At 47.7% G+C, this 21,838-nt stretch overlaps 1 protein-coding gene across 1 annotated transcript in view; it reads right to left on the minus strand.

Moving 5' to 3' along the window:
* The window catches only part of SUCLG2 (succinate-CoA ligase GDP-forming subunit beta), a 271,295-nt gene that overhangs the window by 177,517 nt on the left and 71,940 nt on the right, over window positions 1-21,838 (minus strand). The window lies entirely within an intron of this gene.

The raw sequence follows: 21,838 nt of genomic DNA on the forward strand, positions 1-21,838 counted from the left end.
AAAAGTACAAAACGTAAAAAGAAAGGAACAGTGCAGAAAGGGTCCCAAAAAAAAGAAAAGGCCAAAAAAACACAAGCACAAAAAGGCAAAGAATGAAAAAAAGCCCCCAAAAAGTAAAAAAAAGGCAAAGAAAAAAAAAAAGTACAAAAACTAAAAAAAGGCCAAAAAAATACACAAAGGCCAAAAAAGTACAAAGCACAAAAAAAGCCAAAAAATAAAAGTACAAGGCTAGAAAAGTACAAAAAGGCAAAAACAAATAAAAATTAAAAGTACAACAATCCTCCCAAAAAAGAAAAGTACAAATAATGAAAAAAGGAAAAGTACAAAAAGCCTCCAAAAAGTACAAAAGGCCCCCAAAAAAGGAAAAGTACAAAAAGCCTCCCAAACAAAAGTATAAAAAAAAAAAAAAAAAAGGAAGAGTGCAGAGAGGCCCCCCTCCCCAAAAAAAAAAAAGTACAAAAAGGTCAAAAAAAACAAAAGTACAAAGAGGCAAAGAATAAAAAAGGGGGGGGGGGGCAAAGTACAAAAAGGCTAAAAAACAGAAAAAAAAAAATAGTACAAAAAGTCAGAAAAGACCAAAAAAAAAAAAGTACACAAAGGCCAAAAAAGTACAAAAAGCTCCCAAAAAAGTACAAAAAGTAAAAAAAAAAGTGCAAAGTACAAAAAGGCCAAAAAGAAGAAAAGTAGAAAAAGCCAAAAAAAAAAAAAAAAAAGAAGAGATCCCAAAAAAACAAAAAAAGTCGGTCAAGTTGCTAAAACCCTCTATTGAATAATCTCTCCTCATCTTTTAGAATTTGATAATTTTTTTATTTCATGTCTTGCATTTTCGCTTTATCTAACTAAACCGTCCGCGCATCAAATATTTGAAATGGGGTTTTTTTCTCCAAAATCAAATCCAATTCCCATTTTGTTTTTTTTTTTTCTCTCTACCTTGTAATTGGAGAAATCATAGCCAACATTTCCAGTAAAACCACAAAACCATAATGAATAGGAGAACAAATAAAAATGTAACATTTCAAGACACAAGTAAAACAAACACCGCCAATAACAAATAAAAAAAATGTAAGAATTACACCTGCCGTTGCGATCGATACAGACACCGCTACTTCTTGCCCTCTGGGCAAATGAGGACTTTAATTTGATCTTGGAGATTTAGTCCCAGGTTTGTTTTTTTTTTGCATTGGTCCATTAATTCCTTTCGGTCACCAATTCACATGTACTTAAATATCTGATTTTAAGAGAACTATAATTTTCATTTTTTTTATTATTATTATTATTTTTTTTTATTTATTCCTTCACAGCTCAAAATTCCCTAACGGGATTACGAGAAAATGTTCTTTAGTAGAAAATGTAATTTTAGTTGCAGTGATACGGCTCTACTCTCTTAGGTACCGTGTACAAAAATTGCAAAGGGCATAATGGATTTTTTATGGAAATATCCCAGCCACGGTACAAATTGAGTTACTACAGACAAATGTTAGCTATCCGACGGCTTTAAAACACAGGATAAAATTATGTTCCAATCACACATTCCTCGGCCCGGTCGGTGGAAGCAAATTCTTCATACAAAAGAAATTAGACACTGGTTCATTGAGCCATTAAAAGCCTAAAGACGTGCAGTGGATAATTTATTCTCGTCAAAGCTTTTCAGTTCAATGGAAGACAGAAAATCGGGCGCGAGAATCACAGCTGACTATACATTATATGAACAGATTGCACCGCTAATCAGACGACAACTCGAAAAAAAAATAGAAAAAAAAAAAAAGAAAAAAGCGACAAACAACAATTCCAGACTCATCACAGTCCCTGTAGATTTCACAAACAACAGTGATGTGTTCTGGTCAAGAATGTCAGCAAAGCCGAGGAAAACACAAGGAATAGAAAACAGTTGGACGGTAATTGGAAAAAGTTGTAGGCTGTGTTCACATCACTCGTATATCGTGGTGCTTTTTTTTTTTTTTTTGCATACAAGAAAAACAGATGCCACAATGACGGTATAAACAAACAATGAATGAAAGTCGGATTTGATAAAAGTCTTTTTTCTTATATGCAAAAACAACAAAAAAAAAAAAGCCTAAACCTATTAAAAAAATTTTGTTTAAAAGAACAGAGAGTCCTCAGTGGTTGATACCTTTTAATGGCTAACTGAAAAGATGGTAATAATTGCAAGCTTTCGAGACTACTCGGGTCTCTTCATCAGGCATGGTATAACACAAAATCTGAAGAGTCAGATTTTGTGTTATACCATGCCTGATGAAGAGACCCGAGTAGTCTCGAAAGCTTGCAATTATTACCATCTTTTCAGTTAGCCATTAAAAGGTATCAACCACTGAGGACTCTCTGTTCTTTTAAACAAAATTTTTTTTATCTCTACTGGCTAACACGGTACAAAGATATATTTTACTTGTAAACCTATTAAGAATTGTTTCAACAAAAAAAATTAAACCAAAAAATCCCAATGGTGGAGATTTTAAAAAACTGGTACAAACAAAAGGCAGTCGCTCTTAGCAACCGGATTCCAGCACTTATTCTTTATAGAACACTAGCTGAGGTACCCGGAAGTTGCCCGGGATAGTAACTGTCCCCCTGGCTGTCTCGCTCAGAGTTTCTGTCCCCCCGTCTGTCTCGGTCTCTGTCTCTTTACTTCTAGCAAGAAGAAAATGGCACTTCCTATATATGGGTCTAGGAGATATTGAGGTGCACTTCACGATCCAAAGCCAAACAGTGAGAAGTATACAAGGCACTCCCAAGATGATTTGAAGAAGAAGGGAATTTTGTTTACTTACCGTAAATTCCTTTTCTTCTAGCTCTAATTGGGAGACCCAGACAATTGGGTGTATAGGCTATGCCTCCGGAGGCCGCACAAAGTACTACACTTAAAAGTGTTAGGCCCCTCCCCTTCTGCCTATACACCCCCCGTGCTCCCACGGGCTCCTCAGTTTTGGTGCAAAAGCAAGAAGGAGGAAAAATAATTATAAACTGGTTTAAAGTAACTTCAATCCGAAGGAAAACTCGGAGAACTGAAACCATTCAACATGAACAACATGTGTACACAAAAAAACAGGGGCGGGTGCTGGGTCTCCCAATTAGAGCTAGAAGAAAAGGAATTTACGGTAAGTAAACAAAATTCCCTTCTTCTTTTTCGCTCTATTGGGAGACCCAGACAATTGGGACGTCCAAAAGCAGTCCCTGGGTGGGTAAAATAATACCTCGTAAGAGAGCCGTAAAACGGCCCTTTCCTACAGGTGGGCAACCGCCGCCTGAAGGACTCGTCTACCTAGGCTGGCATCCGCCGCAGCATAGGTATGCACCTGATAGTGCTTCGTGAAAGTGTGCAGGCTCGACCAGGTAGCCGCCTGACACACCTGTTGAGCCGTAGCCTGGTGCCTCAAAGCCCAGGACGCTCTCACGGCTTTGGTAGAATGGGCCTTCAGCCCTGAGGGAACCGGAAGCCCAGCCGAACGGTAAGCTTCGATAATTGGCTCCTTGATCCACCGAGCCAGGGTTGATTTGGAAGCCTGTGACCCTTTACGCTGGCCAGCGACAAGGACAAAGAGTGCATCCGAGCGGCGCAGGGGCGCCGTACGAGAAATGTAGAGTCTGAGTGCTCTCACCAGATCTAACAAGTGCAAATCCTTTTCACATTGGTGAACTGGATGAGGATAAAAAGAGGGTAAGGAAATATCCTGATTGAGATGAAAGGGGGATACCACCTTAGGGAGAAATTCCGGAACCGGACGTAGAACCACCTTGTCCTGGTGAAAAACCAGAAAAGGGGCTTTGCACGACAACGCTGCTAGCTCAGACACTCTCCGAAGAGAAGTGACTGCTACTAGAAAAACCACTTTCTGCGAAAGTCGTGAGAGAGAGATATCTCTCATTGGCTCGAATGGTGGTTTCTGAAGAACCATCAGCACCCTGTTTAGATCCCAGGGTTCTAACGGCCGCTTGTAAGGTGGAACGATGTGACAAACTCCCTGCAGGAACGTGCGTACCTGTGGAAGTCTAGCTAGGCGCTTCTGGAAAAAACACAGAGAGCGCTGAAACTTGTCCCTTAAGGGAACCGAGCGACAAACCCTTTTCCAGTCCAGATTGAAGGAAGGACAGAAAAGTAGGTAATGCAAATGGCCAGGGAGAAAAACCCTGAGCAGAGCACCACGACAGGAAAATTTTCCACGTCCTGTGATAAATCTTGGCGGACGTTGGTTTCCTAGCCTGTCTCATAGTGGCAATGACTTTTTGAGATAACCCTGAAGACGCTAGGATCCAGGACTCAATGGCCACACAGTCAGGTTGAGGGCCGCAGAATTCAGATGGAAAAACGGCCCTTGAGACAGCAAGTCTGGTCGGTCTGGTAGTGCCCACGGTTGGCCGACCGTGAGATGCCACAGATCCGGGTACCACGACCTCCTCGGCCAGTCTGGAGCGACGAGGATGGCGCGGCGGCAGTCGGCCCTGATCTTGCGTAACACTCTGGGCAACAGTGCCAGCGGAGGAAACACATAAGGGAGCTGAAACTGCGACCAATCCTGAACTAAGGCGTCTGCCGCCAGAGCTCTGGGATCTTGAGACCGTGCCATGAACGTTGGTACCTTGTTGTTGTGCCGGGACGCCATGAGGTCGACGTCCGGCACCCCCCAGCGGCAACAGATCTCCTGAAACACGTCCGGGTGAAGGGACCATTCCCCTGCGTCCATGCCCTGGCGACTGAGATAATCTGCTTCCCAGTTTTCCACGCCTGGGATGTGAACTGCGGATATGGTGGAGGCCGTGGCTTCCACCCACATCAAAATCCGCCGGACTTCCTGGAAGGCTTGTCGACTGCGTGTGCCGCCTTGGTGGTTGATGTATGCCACCGCTGTGGAATTGTCCGACTGAATTCGGATCTGCTTGCCTTCCAGCCACTGCTGGAACGCTTTCAGGGCAAGATACAATGCCCGAATTTCCAGAACATTGATCTGAAGCGAGGACTCTTGCTGGGTCCACGTACCCTGAGCCCTGTGGTGGAGAAAAACCGCTCCCCACCCTGACAGACTCGCGTCCGTCGTGACCACCTCCCAGGATGGGGGAAGGAAGGATTTCCCCTTCGATAATGAAGTGGGAAGAAGCCACCACCGAAGGGAAGCTTTGGTCGCCTGAGAGAGGGAGACGGTCCTGTCGAGGGACGTCGGCTTCCTGTCCCATTTGCGTAGGATGTCCCATTGAAGAGGACGCAGGTGAAACTGCGCGAAAGGGACTGCTTCCATTGCTGCCACCATCTTCCCCAGGAAGTGCATGAGGCGCCTCAAGGGGTGTGACTGGCCTTGAAGGAGAGATTGTACCCCTGTCTGTAGTGACCGCTGCTTGATCAGCGGAAGCTTCACTATCGCTGAGAGGGTATGAAACTCCATGCCAAGGTATGTGAGCGATTGGGCTGGTGTCAGATTTGACTTTGGAAAATTGATGATCCACCTGAAACTCTGGAGAGTCTCCAGGGTAGCGTCGAGGCTGTGTTGGCATGCCTCTTGAGAGGGTGCCTTGATCAACAGATCGTCCAAGTACGGGATCACCGAGTGACCCTGAGAATGGAGGACCGCTACTACAGTAGCCATAACCTTGGTGAAAACCCGTGGGGCTGTTGCCAGGCCGAATGGCAGTGCCACGAACTGCAGGTGTTCGTTTCCTATGGCGAAGTGCAAGAAGCGCTGGTGCTCTGGGGCAATCGGAACGTGGAGATAAGCATCTTTGATATCGATCGATGCAAGGAAATCTCCTTGGGACATTGAGGCGATGACGGAGCGAAGGGATTCCATCCGGAACCGCCTGGTCTTTACGTGTTTGTTGAGAAGTTTCAGGTCTAGGACAGGACGGAAAGACCCGTCCTTCTTTGGGACCACAAACAAGTTGGAGTAAAAACCGTGGCCCTGTTGATGAAGAGGAACAGGGACCACCACTCCTTCTGCCTTCAGAGTGCCCAGCGCCTGCAGAAGAGCCTCGGCTCTCTCGGGAGGCGGAGAAGACCTGAAGAATCGAGTCGGGGGACGAGAGATGAACTCTATCTTGTAACCGTGAGACAGAATGTCTCTCACCCAGCGGTCTTTTATTTGTGGCAGCCAGGTGTCGCAAAAGCGGGAGAGCCTGCCACCGACCGAGGATGCTACTAGAGGAGGTCGAAAGTCATGAGGAAGCCGCCTTGTTAGCGGTGCCTCCAATGTTCTTTTTAGGACGTGACTTAGACCGCCATGCATCAGAGTTCCTTTGTTCTTTCTGAGACCTTTTGGACGAGGAGAATTGGGACCTGCCCGCGCCCCGAAAGGACCGAAACCTCGCCTGCCCTCTCCTCTGTTGGGGAATGTTCTGTTTGGGCTGGGGTAAGGATGTATCCTTTCCCTTGGATTGTTTGATGATTTCATCCAGACGCTCGCCAAACAGCCTGTCGCCAGAAATTGGCAAACTGGTTAAGCGCTTTTTGGAAGCAGAATCTGCCTTCCATTCCCGTAGCCACAAGGCCCTGCGGAGTACCACCGAATTGGCGGTCGCCACCGCCGTACGGCTCACAGAGTCCAGGACAGCATTAATAGCGTAAGACGCAATTGCCGAGGTCTGGGTGGTAATGGATGCCACTTGTGGCGCGGCCGTGCAAGTGGCTGCTTCAATTTGCGCTTGACCTGCTGAGATAGCTTGCAGCGCCCATACGGCTGCGAATGCTGGGGCAAAAGAAGCTCCGATAGCTTCATAGATGGATTTCAACCAGAGCTCCATCTGCCTGTCAGTGGCATCTTTGAGCGAGGCCCCATCTTCCACTGCAAGTATGGATCTAGCCGCCAGTCTGGAGATTGGAGGATCCACTTTGGGACATTGAGTCCAACCTTTAACCACGTCCGGGGGGAAAGGATAACGTGTATCCTTAAGGCGCTTAGAAAAACGCTTATCTGGACAAGCATGGTGATTCTGGATTGCCTCTCTGAAATCAGAGTGGTCTAGAAACATACTCTGTGTCCGCTTGGGAAACCTGAAACGAAATTTCTCCTGCTGAGAAGCTGACTCCTCCGCCGGAGGGGCTGAGGGAGAAATATCCAGCAACTGATGGATGGACGCAATAAGATCGTTCACTATGGCGTCCCCGTCTGGAGTATTAAGATTGAGAGCGCTCTCAGGATCAGAATCCTGATCAGCTGTCTCCGCATCATCAACCAAAGATTCCCCCCGCTGAGACCCTAAACAATATGATGTCGAGGGAAATTCTAAGCGAGCCCGCTTAGTCAATCTGGGGCTGGGGACTAAGTCAGAACCTTCAGACTGGGATGTAGGAGATACCCCGGGAGGACATTGTTGGTCCAACTGAGGGGGGCCCGGGAACAACGATTCAACAGGGTCCCGTTGCTGAGATACCGGCCTGGACTGCAAGGCTTTTAGTATCTTAGCCATAGTCTCAGAGAGTTTAGCAAACTCAGTCCCCGTCACCTGGACAGTGTCAACAGGTGTCTCCCCCTGGGCCCCTCTTAGCATAGGCTCCGGCTGAAGAAGTGGCACAGGGGTCGAACACTGCACACAATGAGGGTCAGTGGAACCTGCCGGTAGTGGGGTCTTACAAGCGGCGCAGGCAGCATAATAAGCCTGTGTTTTGGCACCCCTGCCTTTTGTGGGCGCCATGCTATAGTTTTCCTTGAGTTACACAAAAGGGTATATAGCCAGAATGCACTGTGCTCATACAGTGTAAAGTATATATGATACACAAATAATGTACCAATACACTACAGCACCATGGGGCTAGCACCAACAGGTGCTGCTTACCAGCCGCCTAAAGCGGTTGTGAGGCCACCAGAGACCGTGTCTGGGTCTCCCAGGACTTGTCCCTCTTCTGCAGCGTCGGTGGAGCTGACAGGAATGGCTGCGGCGTCCCGACGAGATGAGGGAGCTGTGGGCGTGGCCGAGAAAGAGCGCGAACTGGTGCTCACACCGTGCACAGTGAGGGGGGTGGAGTATGTAAATCATACTCCAGCCCTCAGAGCTGCTTGCTCCGTGCAGCGTCCCGCCCTTCCCCCTGCCTGTCAGGGCTGAGGGCGGGAGAAAAGTAAACTAGGCCGCAAGGAAGCCGGGGACTCTAGTAATAAACGCGGCCGCCGTAAAAGCGCGGCCGGCGTGAAAGTCCCCGGCGAACTACAAGTCCCAGCCGCGCCGCAGTGTCCCATGGCAGCGGCGGTTAGTGCGGTAGCCCTTACATATAAACACACTCAGCGACGCTGAGTGTGTAATGGCACATATAGACCCGGTCAGCGCCGCGGTCCCCGGTGCACTAGCACACCCAGCAAAGCTGAGGTGATGCCGTGCGCGGTCCCCACAGGGATACAGAGTACCTCCAAGATGCAGGGCCATGTCCCTGAACGATACTCGGCTCCTATCCATCAGGCTCCACAGGAGTTGTGGATGGAGCACGGTCTCAGTGCCTGGAGACCGGTAAGATCCCACTTCACCCAGAGCCCAGAGGGGGATGGGGAAGGAAAGCAGCATGTGGGCTCCAGCCTCCGTACCCGCAATGGATACCTCAACCTTAACAACACCGCCGACAAGAGTGGGGTGAGAAGGGAGCATGCTGGGGGCCCTATATGGGCCCACTTTTCTTCCATCCGACATAGTCAGCAGCTGCTGCTGACCAATCTGTGGAGCTGTGCTGTGTGTGTCTGACCTCCTTCGCACAAAGCAAAAAACTGAGGAGCCCGTGGGAGCACGGGGGGTGTATAGGCAGAAGGGGAGGGGCCTAACACTTTTAAGTGTAGTACTTTGTGCGGCCTCCGGAGGCATAGCCTATACACCCAATTGTCTGGGTCTCCCAATAGAGAGAAAAATAAATATTTATTTATGTGCGTAACAAAAACGTTTTTGGTCCTATGTGGACCTTCCTCAGTCAGTAGCACATGTGAGGGAAAACGCTGTGTGGGCTGTCAGACACGGAATCCACCGCTGTATGGGGGCAGCCCTGTCTGTCTGCCTCTAACCCTGTGTCTGCCTCTAACCCTGTGTCCGTCTGCCTCTAACCCTGTGTCCGTCTGCCTCTAACCCTGTGTCCGTCTGCCTCTAACCCTGTGTCCGCCTGCCTCTAACCCTGTGTCCGCCTGCCTCTAACCCTGTGTCCGCCTGCCTCTAACCCTGTGTCCGCCTGTCTCTAACCCTGTGTCCGCCTGTCTCTAACCCTGTGTCCGCCTGTCTCTAACCCTGTGTCCGCCTGTCTCTAACCCTGTGTCCGCCTGTCTCTAACCCTGTGTCCGCCTGTCTCTAACCCTGTGTCCGCCTGTCTCTAACCCTGTGTCCGCCTGTCTCTAACCCTGTGTCCGCCTGTCTCTAACCCTGTGTCCGCCTGTCTCTAACCCTGTGTCCGCCTGTCTCTAACCCTGTGTCCGCCTGTCTATAACCCTGTGTCTGCCTGTCTCTAACGCTGTGTCTGCCTGTCTCTAACCCTGTGTCTGCCTGTCTCTAACCCTGTGTCTGCCTGTCTCTAACCCTGTGTCTGCCTGTCTCTAACCCTGTGTCTGCCTGTCTCTAACCCTGTGTCTGCCTGTCTCTAACCCTGTGTCTGCCTGTCTCTAACCCTGTGTCTGCCTGTCTCTAACCCTGTGTCTGCCTGTCTCTAACCCTGTGTCTGCATGTCTCTAACCCTGTGTCTGCCTGTCTCTAACCCTGTGTCTGCCTGTCTCTAACCCTGTGTCTGCCTGTCTCTAACCCTGTGTCTGCCTGTCTCTAACCCTGTGTCTGCCTGTCCCTAACCCTGTGTCTGCCTGTCTCTAACCCTGTGTCTGCCTGTCTCTAACCCTGTGTCTGCCTGTCTCTAACGTCTCTAACCCTGTGTCTGCCTGTCTCTAACCCTGTGTCTGCCTGTCTCTAACCCTGTGTCTGCCTGTCTCTAACCCTGTGTCTGCCTGTCTCTAACCCTGTGTCTGCCTGTCTCTAACCCTGTGTCTGTCTCTTTCCCTGTCTGCCTCTCTCTCTCTTTTTGTCTCTCTCTTTAGCTGTCTCCCCACTGACATCATATTATCTCACACAGAAGCTTCTTATACTATCAATGTATTTGTTCCTATAGCAACCAATTACAGCTGCTATTAGCTTATAGCTCGCAGCTCCATTGACTTTAATGGAGCCAGGTTTTTTGGAGAGTACCTAAAGCGCAGGGCTAAATTTTCCCGTCCAAACATAATCTAGGACGTTCCCTGAGTCACATGAGGCGTCTGTGCAAAATTTTGTGATTGTAAATGCGACGGTGCGGATTCCTTTAGCGGGCATACACACACACATACACATACACACACACACACACACACACACACTCAGCTTTATATATTAGATTTGGAAAGTTTAAACAGATATGTATCGAGATAGGTTGCCCATAGCAACCTATTAACATTCCATTCCAACAGTTCTGAAAACTCATGATTTTGTTTTAGGCCTGTTTAAAAGGGAACCTGCCAGGTCCCCTATGCCCTCCCATCCAACAGCATTGATTCCTGTATGCCCAAATTCCCAACCTAGCTAGCCCTACATAATGCTGTTCACTAATATAAATGTTTTAAATAGAGCTACTTAATAACCTTAAGCTCCCTATGCCAATTAGGGCCTTGACTAGTCAATGGCGCGTTGTTTCCCCAGACTGGTCAGCCCCCTTTCTATGTTGTTATGCAGCACCAACAGCTATTGTACTTCTCACCCATGCGTTGGGCTCACTTTGGCCTCGTCAGTGCGCCTTTGAAGCAGGGTGGCTGGACACTTCTCGGCTTTATTAGTTGCATTGCGCATGACCGGACCTTCAGACGACTACTCAACTTCCGGTGATGCGCAGTGCGCCTAATGAAGCCAGGAAGCGTCCACCCTTCTTCAAAAGGGCGCACTGACGAGGCCGAAATGAGCTGCGCGCATGCATGAGATTTCCAATAGCTGATGGTGACGCCAGCTCGTGGAAATCATGTTGTTATGCCCACAGGGGTGTGATAATATGGAGGGCCGACTAGTTTAGGGAAACAATGCCCCCGCGACTAGTCACAGACAAAATTAACATAGGGACCGCGAGGTTTATAAGTTGCTTTTTTAAACTTTCATATTAGTGAATACCGTTATACAGGGTCGGTTAGGCAGGGAATTTGGGCATACAATACAGGTACCAATGAGGCTGGGATGGAGGGCATAGGAGACCTCAATGGATCCCTTTGAAGGGCATGAATCAGGCCTAAAACAAAACGATGGAGAATTTTTCATAACTGTTGCAATGGAATGTGAATCCGTTGCCCCTAACAACCAATAGATACTTTTTTTTAAACTTTGTAAATGTTCTGAGGAATAAGCGATGGAATCTGGTTTCCAAGAGCGACTGCCTTTGTTTCTTTGTACCAGTTTTGATACGTTTGCAGCATTGGGCTTCACAAAAAAAACGAAAACCTTGAGTCTTATTTTTTTTATCCATCGCGCATTTATATGTATGTGTGTATATACCTAGGGGACTCGACAGGTTCCCTTTTAACGATAGATGTACTGTTTACGAAAAAAAATGGTATTTATAAAGGGTTGGCTGGGGACTTATCAGTTTAGTCGTGGGCACAACACCTAGCACCCCCCGACGATTAGCAATGCCCGATGCCATTGGTGGCCATATGTTCTCAGTTGTGGCGCTGAATTGTGGCTGCAGCCGGGTGCTGGATATCAATTTTGATCCATTTCTTTACAGGACAAACAAAAGAAATCGGCTTTTCAAAAGTTTTTTTTTTAACATTGCATTCTATGTAAGGCCTCTTTCACACATCAGTTTTTTGCAGTCAGGCAGAATCCAGCGATTTGCGGAAAAAACAGATCCGGCGTCTGTTGCCGACAGATCCGTTTTTTCCTCATAGACTTGTATTGTGCCGCGTTTCATCCGGTGTGCGCGCTGGATCCGGTGAAGTTTGCTTGTCCAGCTGCCTGAAAAGCTACTTTTACATATCATTTTTTTTCCAATCTGGAAAAAAACGGATAAAACGGATCCGGCGCCTGGATCCTTTTTATGCGCATTGATTTGTATTAGTGCCGGATTGGGCCTGATGGGCCTTTTGCGTTTTTTCCGGCTGTTGCCGGATCTGTCGTAATTGGCTAATACGGCAGCCGGATGGAGCATCTCTTGTAACGTTTTTGGTCTCTGACAAAAAAAACGGATCCGGCGCAATACGGCGTCATTTACAATGGAAGCCTATGGAAGCAGCAAAATGCGGCAAAATACTGATGCGGCCGCCGGATCAGTTTTTGTAAACTGAGCATGCTCCAATTTATTGAAATAAAACTGACGAAACGGATGCAAAAATGGATGCGCCAGATGCGTTTTTTGACGGATCTGGTATACCAGATCCATCAAAAAAAGGATCAGGAGCATCCGTTTTTGCATATTCTGCGCCGGATCCGTTGCATCAGGCACACGCCGAATTGTGCCTGATGCCAAAAAACTGATGTGTGAAAGTAGCCAAAGGGCGCATAATGGAACGTTTTTTTGTCACCGCCAAAAAACCGCACCACACCGGATCCGATGCCGTGCGGCATGTTGTATAATGAAAGTTTATGGGCGCCGGATCTGTCGTAATGCGGCAAAAAACGCATTCCACCGATGGATCAGTTTTTTTTAACTGAGCATGCTCAGATGAGAAATAAATTCATTTCTGGCCAGAAAAAAGGTGAAAAAGTGGTATGACGGATCCGTTTTTTTTGCCGGATCCGTTGCATCAGTTTTGCCACAATCTGCGATGGATCCGTTGCATCAGGCATAAAGCGGATTGTGCTTGATGGCAAAAAACTAATGCGTGAAAGGGGCCTAAGACGGATGCAAACGCTTTATCATACATTTGCATCCGTTTCTTTTATTTCCCCCATAAAACAAGTTACATACACTCAGATTGTCCCAAAAATTGTGAAAGTTACTTTTTACGTAAAAGTTATAAAACAGGAATTAAACTTGCAGCGTTGCCGTCTTTCTTTGCCGTCTGTTTTCCGCGCACGTTGACTAGTTGAGCTTTTAGCCAGGATATTACAGGTCTGAAAAGGAGCATTTGTTTCTCAGGAAACTCTAGGGATTGAATTCTATTTTGAAGAAGATTCCCCCAACCATAATGTCTTGAATTAAAAAGACGCAGATTCCCCGGAGTCACAAGAGCCTAAGAGCACTTGATTAATGCGCTGCGGCTCCCGGGCACGGACGGATAGCTTCATTTAACTCAACCTCACAATTCTCCTCGTTGGACATAAACCACTGCTTTCTTTTCGTTGCAGTATAAAAAAAAAAAAAAAAAAAAAAAAAAAAAAGAAGAAGTGGATAATAAAGAACAGGACACTTTCTATGTGGATCCAAAACCCAAGAGAAGCGGCACAGATGCAAATTTGTGTGTAGCCCAACTAATGGCCTAAATTACCAGCATCAAAGGGCTCCATGAGAATATCAGTGAGGGTCATTAGACCTGCAGTTGGGCCAGAAAATAGAGTTTTAATATATACGGTTAGACCCCCGCCAGCGTGGGATGTGTCCGTTTCATACTGGTCGGAAACTGGGTCTTCTGGCAGCAGCTTATTACCCCTGGAAGCAAAATGATCGGGTGTTAAAATTGCACCTACCCCATTATGGTCTCCCTCCCAACATCATCTTTCAGGGGGGAGAGAATATTACATTGCTGAATTGTCCAGCCAAAAATCGGTTGGTTTGGCCAACTTTCATCTAATGCGTGTAGGGGCATTAAATGGTTATTCCCCAGATCATGGAGACCGCCGACAGGTAGTCGGATTCTGGAGACCGCAGGCAGGTAGTGGGATCCTAGAGACCGCAGGCAGGTGGTGAGGTACCGGACACTGCAGGCAGGTAGTGAGATACCGGAGACCGCAGGCAGGTAGTGAGGTACCGGAGACCGCAGGCAGGTAGTGAGGTACCGCAGACCGCAGGCAGGTAGTGAGGTACCGGAGACCGCAGGCAGGTAGTGAGGTACCGGAGACCGCAGGCAGGTAGTGAGGTACCGGAGACCGCAGGCAGGTAGTGAGGTACCGGAGACCGCAGGCAGGTAGTGAGGTACCGGAGACCGCAGGCAGGTAGTGAGGTACTGGAGACCGCAGGCAGGTAGTGAGGTACTGGAGACCGCAGGCAGGTAGTGAGGTACTGGAGACCGCAGGCAGGTAGTGAGGTACCGGAGACCGCAGGCAGGTAGTGAGGTACCGGAGACCGCAGGCAGGTAGTGAGGTACCGGAGACCGCAGGCAGGTAGTGAGATACCGGAGACCGCAGGCAGGTAGTGAGATACCGGAGACCGCAGGCAGGTAGTGAGATACCGGAGACCGCAGGCAGGTAGTGAGATACTGGAGACCGCAGGCAGGTAGTGAGGTACTGGAGACCGCAGGCAGGTAGTGAGGTACTGGAGACCGCAGGCAGGTAGTGAGATACTGGAGACCGCAGGCAGGTAGTGAGATACTGGAGACCGCAGGCAGGTAGTGAGATACTGGAGACCACAGGCAGGTAGTGAGGTACTGGAGACCGCAGGCAGGTAGTGAGGTACTGGAGACCGCAGGCAGGTAGTGAGGTACTGGAGACCGCAAGCAGGTAGTGAGTTACTGGAGACCGCAGGCAGGTAGTGAGATACTGGAAACCACAGGCAGGAAGGAAAATGTGAAACTGGAAGCCGCAGACAGCCAAGCATACATTGTGGAAACTGCAGACAGGTAGCGAACAGAGTTCTGGAGTAATTATAAAGTCTTAATACCATGGAAGCCGCACACAGCCAAGAAGATATTCTAAAAACTACAAGCAGGTTGTGTAATACTGGAAACTGCAGGCAGGTATGCACAGATACTGGAAATCGCAGGCAGGTAGGTAGCAATACTGGAAATCGTAGGAAGGTAGGCAGCGATACTGGAAATCACAGGCAGGTAGCTAGCGATACTGGAAATCGCAGGTAGGTAGCAATACTGGAAACCACAGGCAGGTAGGTAGCGATACTGGAAATCACAGGCAGGTAGGTAGCGATACTAGAAATCACAGGCAGGTAGGTAGCAATACTGGAAATCATAGGAAGGTAGGTAGCGATACTAGAAATCACAGGCAGGTAGGTAGCAATACTGGAAATCACAGGCAGGTAGGTAGCAATACTGGAAATCACAGGCAGGTAGGTAGCAATACTGGAAATCACAGGCAGGTAGGTAGCAATACTGGAAATCACAGGCAGGTAGGTAGCAATACTGGAAATCACAGGCAGGTAGGTAGCAATACTGGAAATCATAGGAAAGTAGGTAGCAATACTTGAAATCACAGGCAAATAGGTAGCGATACTAGAAACCGCAGGCAGGTAGGCAGTGATACTGGAAACAGCACGCATGTAGGTAGCGATAATGGAAATTGTAGGAAGGTAGGTAGCGATACTGGAAATTGCAGGCAGATAGGTAACTGTAGAAATGGAAGTCACAGACAGGTTGTAAAGGTACTAAAATCTGCAGGCAAACAGGAGGACACAGGCAGGTTGTACGATCCTGGAATTCGCAGGCGGGTAGGTAGTGATACTGGAAACTGCAGGCAGGTGGGTAACTGTGGAAATTGTAGCCGCAGATATGTTGTACAGACACTAAAAGCCACAGAAAGGTTCCTGTAATCAAAAACTTAAAACCCTAATATCAAAACCCAGGTGTATGTCTTGGAAACCTTAAATAGGTCTAGGAAGCTCATCACATGGGAGGGAGCACGATTGGCTACGTCTAAAGCCCGATGTGAAGCAGGAGAAAGTTCAGCGGATCGGGGACACATGTGTAACACCCCTTATTGACGGGATAGAGGATAACTTGCTGATTTATGGGATCTGGCCAATGAGACCCCCAACAATCCTGAGTTTTGGGCTCTGGAACCCCATCTGTAGCACTGACTTGAATAGCGTGGTGGTGTGCATGCTCGGCCTCAATTCCATTCATGGTCTATGGGACTGAGCACAGTCCCATAGACAATGAATGGAGCAGAGGCCACGCATGCACACCTCCGTTACATTCAGGGTGGATAAAAAAAAAAAAAAAAAAAGCGATCTAAACAGGCATGCAAAATTAAATTGGGGATTTATTTTTGTTAAATAAATGAATGTTGTATAAAAATTCCAAGCAGCAGATTTCTAAAAAAAAAAAATGTTAACGACCGGAAAGTATAGCACGCTCTTCCCTTTTCATATCTGTGTGTGAAGGACTGGAGTGTGCAGAGGATGGTGGAAGCAGGGCCCGCCGCGCACCTTTCACATCTGTTTGAAATTAAGCCGACTGTATTTCAAAGAAGCGCTTTCATCTAAAGTCGGAACGTTGACCGACTCAACTTTTGCAAAAAAATCATAAAAAAAGACGAGAAATTTTTTTTACTGGGTCACCAGACTTTAAAGCACCTCAAAGTCGTTCAGTGGTCGACATAAAAAGAGAAAAATGAAACAATTGGGTAAAATTCATTTTACTTTATTTAGATGTTTGCATAAAAGGCAATTTATGTGCCGCCATGTGGCGCTACAATGCCGCGAAAAACAGCAATAGATGGAAATAGTCAAGATTTTTTTTTTTGCTGTTGGATTCTCTAAGAATCACAAAAAGTTAAATCTTGAAATTGGGAGCACAGTTTGGGTCCATAGACTAACGGGCGGAGCGCTGCAACTCAGAACTTGCACTGAAATGTACGACACCTATGTGCATGAGGTCTTAAAGAGTAAAGTCTCACTAGTTTTCCCCTCTTCAAGCTGTTATTTTCAGTTGTCTCTGAGCTACTGGGTGGAGACTTGCTGCCTTGATGTCTGCCATACACAGACACACAGAGATGAGGGATTCCTGCTCTTCTTTCTCTATGTAGCACATGTTCAGAAGTAGCAGCCGCATGGAGGACGTCGTGCGGCAGCGCGGGAGGACGTCGTGCGGCAGCGCGGGAGGACGTCGTGCGGCAGCGCGGGAGGACGTCGTGCGGCAGCGCGGGAGGACGTCGTGCGGCAGCGCGGGAGGACGTCGTGCGGCAGCGCGGGAGGACGTCGTGCGGCAGCGCGGGAGGACGTCGTGCGGCAGCGCGGGAGGACGTCGTGCGGCAGCGCGGGAGGACGTCGTGCGGCAGCGCGGGAGGACGTCGTGCGGCAGCGCGGGAGGACGTCGTGCGGCAGCGCGGGAGGACGTCGGGCGGCAGCGCGGGAGGACGTCGGGTGGCAGCGTGGGAGGACGTCGGGCGGCAGCGCGGGAGGACGTTAGGCGGCAGCGCGGGAGGACATCGTGCAGCAGCACGGGAGGACAGTGTGCAGCAGCATGGGAGGACAGTGTGCAGCAGCATGGGAGGAGAGTGTGCAGCAGCACGGGAGGACAGTGTGCAGCAGCACGGGAGGACAGTGTGCAGCAGCACGGGAGGACAGTGTGCAGCAGCATGGGAGGACAGTGTGCAGCAGCACGGGAGGACAGTGTGCAGCAGCACGGGAGGACAGTGTGCAGCAGCATGGGAGGACAGTGTGCAGCAGCACGGGAGGACAGTGTGCAGCAGTGCTGAGCAGTTCTGTATCCAGTTCTGTGGTGAGATAAAACACTCACTAAAATGCTGCAGCACCATCTCGGTCTCTGCTTCTCCCTCTGCCTGCTCTCCGTCCCCATCACAGACCCCAAAAAGACAATGGTAACTGGATGCTTCAGCGTTATGGCCGTTTCGCAGTTTACAATAAGATAGATTTTAGCTGCATCATAAAATGATGAAATCATGAGGCAGGTGAGAGAAGTGGCTCTTAAGTGGAGAAAGTTAGAAGATAACTTCCCAGGGAAAAAAAAAAATTACATTTGTCTATTTTAGCCAGTTGTGTCTTAGAAGGGGGCGGATGGAGGCGTCTTACAGACATATAGACGTTTAAGATCCAGATACAATAGTTACAACAGGTTTTCTGTCCATTTCAGTTAAATATGTAGAAAAGAAAACGTCGCCATGACACTGTCAAGTGTGCGGAGAGCCGAGGAATAGTCTCCCCGGGGAAATTTAAGACAATTTATTGACTTGACGACTTAAATATCTTCTTCTGTGTTCTAAGACGTCTGGGATAGAAAGCTGCTAATTTCTCCCACAACTGTTGTTGAAAGGCCCATAATTGAAATGGTAAATCTGGCAGCAGGAAAAAGATCAGAGAGAAAAGGAGAAAGCGAGGACTTCTCACATTCACCTGCAGACAAAGGGGCAATTTAACATGAAGGGTGCTTTGACCAGAGCCGTGTGTGTGTGTGTGTGTGTGTGTGTGTCTCTGTGTGTGTGTGTGTGTGTGTGTATATATATGTGTGTGTATATATGTGTGTGTGTGTGTGTGTGTGTGTATATATATATTATACACACACACACACACACACACACACACAGTACCTGCTAAGTATTGAATTTGCCACATTATGGAGGGGAGAACCATATGAGAGCAGAGGGGTGCAGAGGTCCAAAAATTATCAACTATAAGAGTATTGAAGTCGCCGCATTATAGAGGGGAGAACCATATGAGAGCAGAGAGGTGCAGAGGTCCAAAAATTATCAACTATCCGAGTATTGAAAGCACCGCATTATGGAGGGGAGAACCAGAAGAGAGCAGAGAAGTGCAGAGGTCCAAAAATTATCAACCATCTGAGTATTGAAGTCGCCACATTATGGAGGGGAGAGCCATATAAGAGCAGAGAGGTGCAGAGGTCCAAAAATTATCAACTATCCGAGTATTGAAGTCACTGCATTATGGAGGGGAGAGCCAGAGAACAGAGGGGTGCAGAGGTCCAAAAATGATCAACTATCAGAGTATTGAAGTCACTGCATTATGGAGGGGAGAACCAGAAGAGAGCAGAGAAGTGCAGAGGTCCAAAAAAATTAACCAATATCCGAGTATTGAAGTCACGGCATTATGTAGAAGATAACCAGAAGAGAGCAGAGGGGTGCAGAGGTCATAAATGATCAACTATTCAAGTATTGAAGTCACTTCATTATGGAGGGGAGAACCAAAGACCAGAGGGGTGCAGATGTCCAAAAATTATAAACTATCCGAGTATTGACGTCACAGCATTATAAAGAAGAAAACAGAGGGTTCAGAGGTCCAAAAATTATTAACTATCCGAGTATTGAAGTCACCACATTATGAACAAGAGAACCAGAGGAGAGCAGAGAGGTGTAGAGGTCCAAAAATTATCAACCATCTGAGTATTGAAGTCACCGCATTATGGAAGTCAGAACCAGAGAACAGAGGGGTGCAGCAGTCCAAAAATTATCAACCATCTGAGTATTGAAGTCACTGCATTATGGAGGGCAAAGTCCGAGAACAGAGGCGTGCAGAGGTCCAAAAATTATCAAACATTGAGTATTGAAGTCATCGCATTATGAAGAACAGAACCAGAAGAGAGTAGAGGAGTGCAGAGATCCAAAAATTATCCACTATCCGAGTATTGAAGTCACCGCATTATGAAGAAGAGAACCAGAAGAGAGTAGAGAAGAGCAGAGGTCATAAATTATCAACTATTCGAGTATCGAAGTCAATGCATTATGGATGGCAGAACAAGAGGGCAACAGAGGCGTGCAGCTGTCCAAAAATTATCAATGATCAGAGTATTTAAGTCGCTGAATCATGAAGGGGTGAACCAGAGGAGAACAGAGGCATATAGGCGGTCCAAAAATTATGAACTATCTTATGTGTGGTTGACATACTATTTGTACCCAGTTGCAATACCAGAGAAAGCCCATGTACAAGAGTGGGAAAACAAATATTAAAGGGAGCCTTGTCCGAACAAAATAACTGTTCAAACCAAGCACAGTTGCTCGGCGTGCCCTTGCCAGGGCCAAGCAGTTCAGAGCACCTTCTCAACTCTTGTTTTCCAATTTCGCTCTCCTTTCATCTTCCTTGATTGACAGCTCTGGAGCAGAGACTGATGAACACCCAGTAGGTAGGAAGATGCACTGAACTGGTTGGTCACGTGTACCGAGCACCTGTGCTTGGTTTGAATAGTCATTTTGTGCTGACAAACTCCCTTTAAGACTATTTATTGAGAAGTGGAAGTAAGCAGCTTAAAGGGGTTATCCACTGCTTTGACATTGATGGTCTATCCTTAGGATAGGTCATCAATGTCTGATCGGCTGGGGTCCGACATGCAGCACCCCCGCCGATCAGCTGTTTTCCGGTCCCAGCGGCGGCAGACGAAATTCACAAGTCCCAGCGCTGCTCCGTCTTCTGATGGACGGGGGACTGCACATCCACCTCCTATTGATTAGAATGGGAGCCGGATGTGCAGTACCCGACCACAGCCTCTATCAGAACACTGAGTAGCACCGGTACTGAGCAATTCAGTGGGGGTGCCTGCTGTCGGACCCCGGCCAATCAGACACTGATGACCTATTCTAAGGATTTGCCTTCAATGTCAAAGTAGTGGACAACCCCTTTAAGGTTTAGGTCCAGAATTACACCAAAAAGTTTGAAGATAAAAAGGTTTACAGCTCCTTCTAACAACTAGGTCTTCAAGGAGGACCCATCACCAGGTCAAAGGTGACCAGTATTTACTTTTATTGTTACTGCTCCCCTGAGTATTACATTATATGTTTTTTTTAAATTCCAACATACGGTTGCAGAAATATGGGCCTTTTTATTTGATAAAGACAATAAAAATGACCACTAAAGGGGTGTGGCTCAGAGTAATCACGTAGAGTGGTGTGAAGACACGCCCCCCAGAGAACAGTGAGCCACGCCCCCCTTGTAAAGGCCGTAAGAATTAGTACTAAATAAAGGCCCATATCTCTGGAACCATATGGCGGAATTTAAAAAAATAAAATGTAGAAAAGTCAGGAGAACAGCGGAAATAAATTAAGGGCATAATCTCACCACTTATGACCTGGTGGCAAGTTCCCTTTAAGCCCACTTGAACTATCTTAACCCCCCCCTGGTGGCTCAGACGGCACATGCATTGTCATGGCTTTAGTCCGGTCTTCACAAATTGCACATTGACCCAATGTAAACTCCCTTTTATCTCAGATTCTTCCTCTTCGCATTGGACGTGTTGGAATTCAATTTTTTTTTTTTTCCCAATAAATCGAAATACTGACAAAAGAAGAAGCAGAAAGCCAAGAAATACCCGGCCCTTTCATGCTGCATTTATTATGCAGTTGTGAGCAATGTTCTTGATGGAAATCCAGTCCATTAAGACACAAAGCTCCAGTGTAACGCTACGAGCCGCCATAATGTGCTCTGCAAAATGCCGTGTGCTTTCCTGCTGCTCCAAATTGTATTCTGTATAATTGCGCCTTTCACCGTATTAGTCTGCTAAGCAACGTGCGAGGAGCAGGCGAAGAAAACATTGACTGTTTTTAGTACTTCTGCGGCTAATGAATAGAAATTAAATGATGGGGGTGATCGAAAGACGCAAGAACCTGTGAACGTTTAAAGGAGAACGCCTCATGTTTTTGGAATTAGGGCTTAAAGGGGAGTTCCAATTACAAGAAATTATTCACCAATCCAGAGGAGGGTCCGACCGATGTGCTCAGCGTTCTTCAACAGTCCCATAGAGAATGAATGGAGTGGTGTGTAGCGCGCGGTCCCGGTGCTGTTCTTCTCACCTGCCTGCCTGTCCCTCGCGGCCCGTTCCTGCCCCAGGGTCTGCTGCAAACTCTTCCTGCTTCCAGGCCACACACAGGCCATCTGGGAGTGCCCATAGGGTGTGCACCCTTTCTTAAAGGGCTGGCGTCCTCTTACCCAGAAGTGATCCTTGAGGTCAGCTATCACTCTAAAAGGTATAACGACCCATGACGTACTGGGTACGTCATGGATCGTGTGCGGTTAATCCCCGCCCCTCTGCCGTGGGCAGGCGGTGGCGATCCGCGCACATATCAGCTGTTTTCAATAGCTGACATG

This window comes from Anomaloglossus baeobatrachus, chromosome 8 (assembly GCF_048569485.1).
Source record: "Anomaloglossus baeobatrachus isolate aAnoBae1 chromosome 8, aAnoBae1.hap1, whole genome shotgun sequence".
In the NCBI taxonomy this organism is placed as follows: domain Eukaryota; kingdom Metazoa; phylum Chordata; class Amphibia; order Anura; family Aromobatidae; genus Anomaloglossus; species Anomaloglossus baeobatrachus.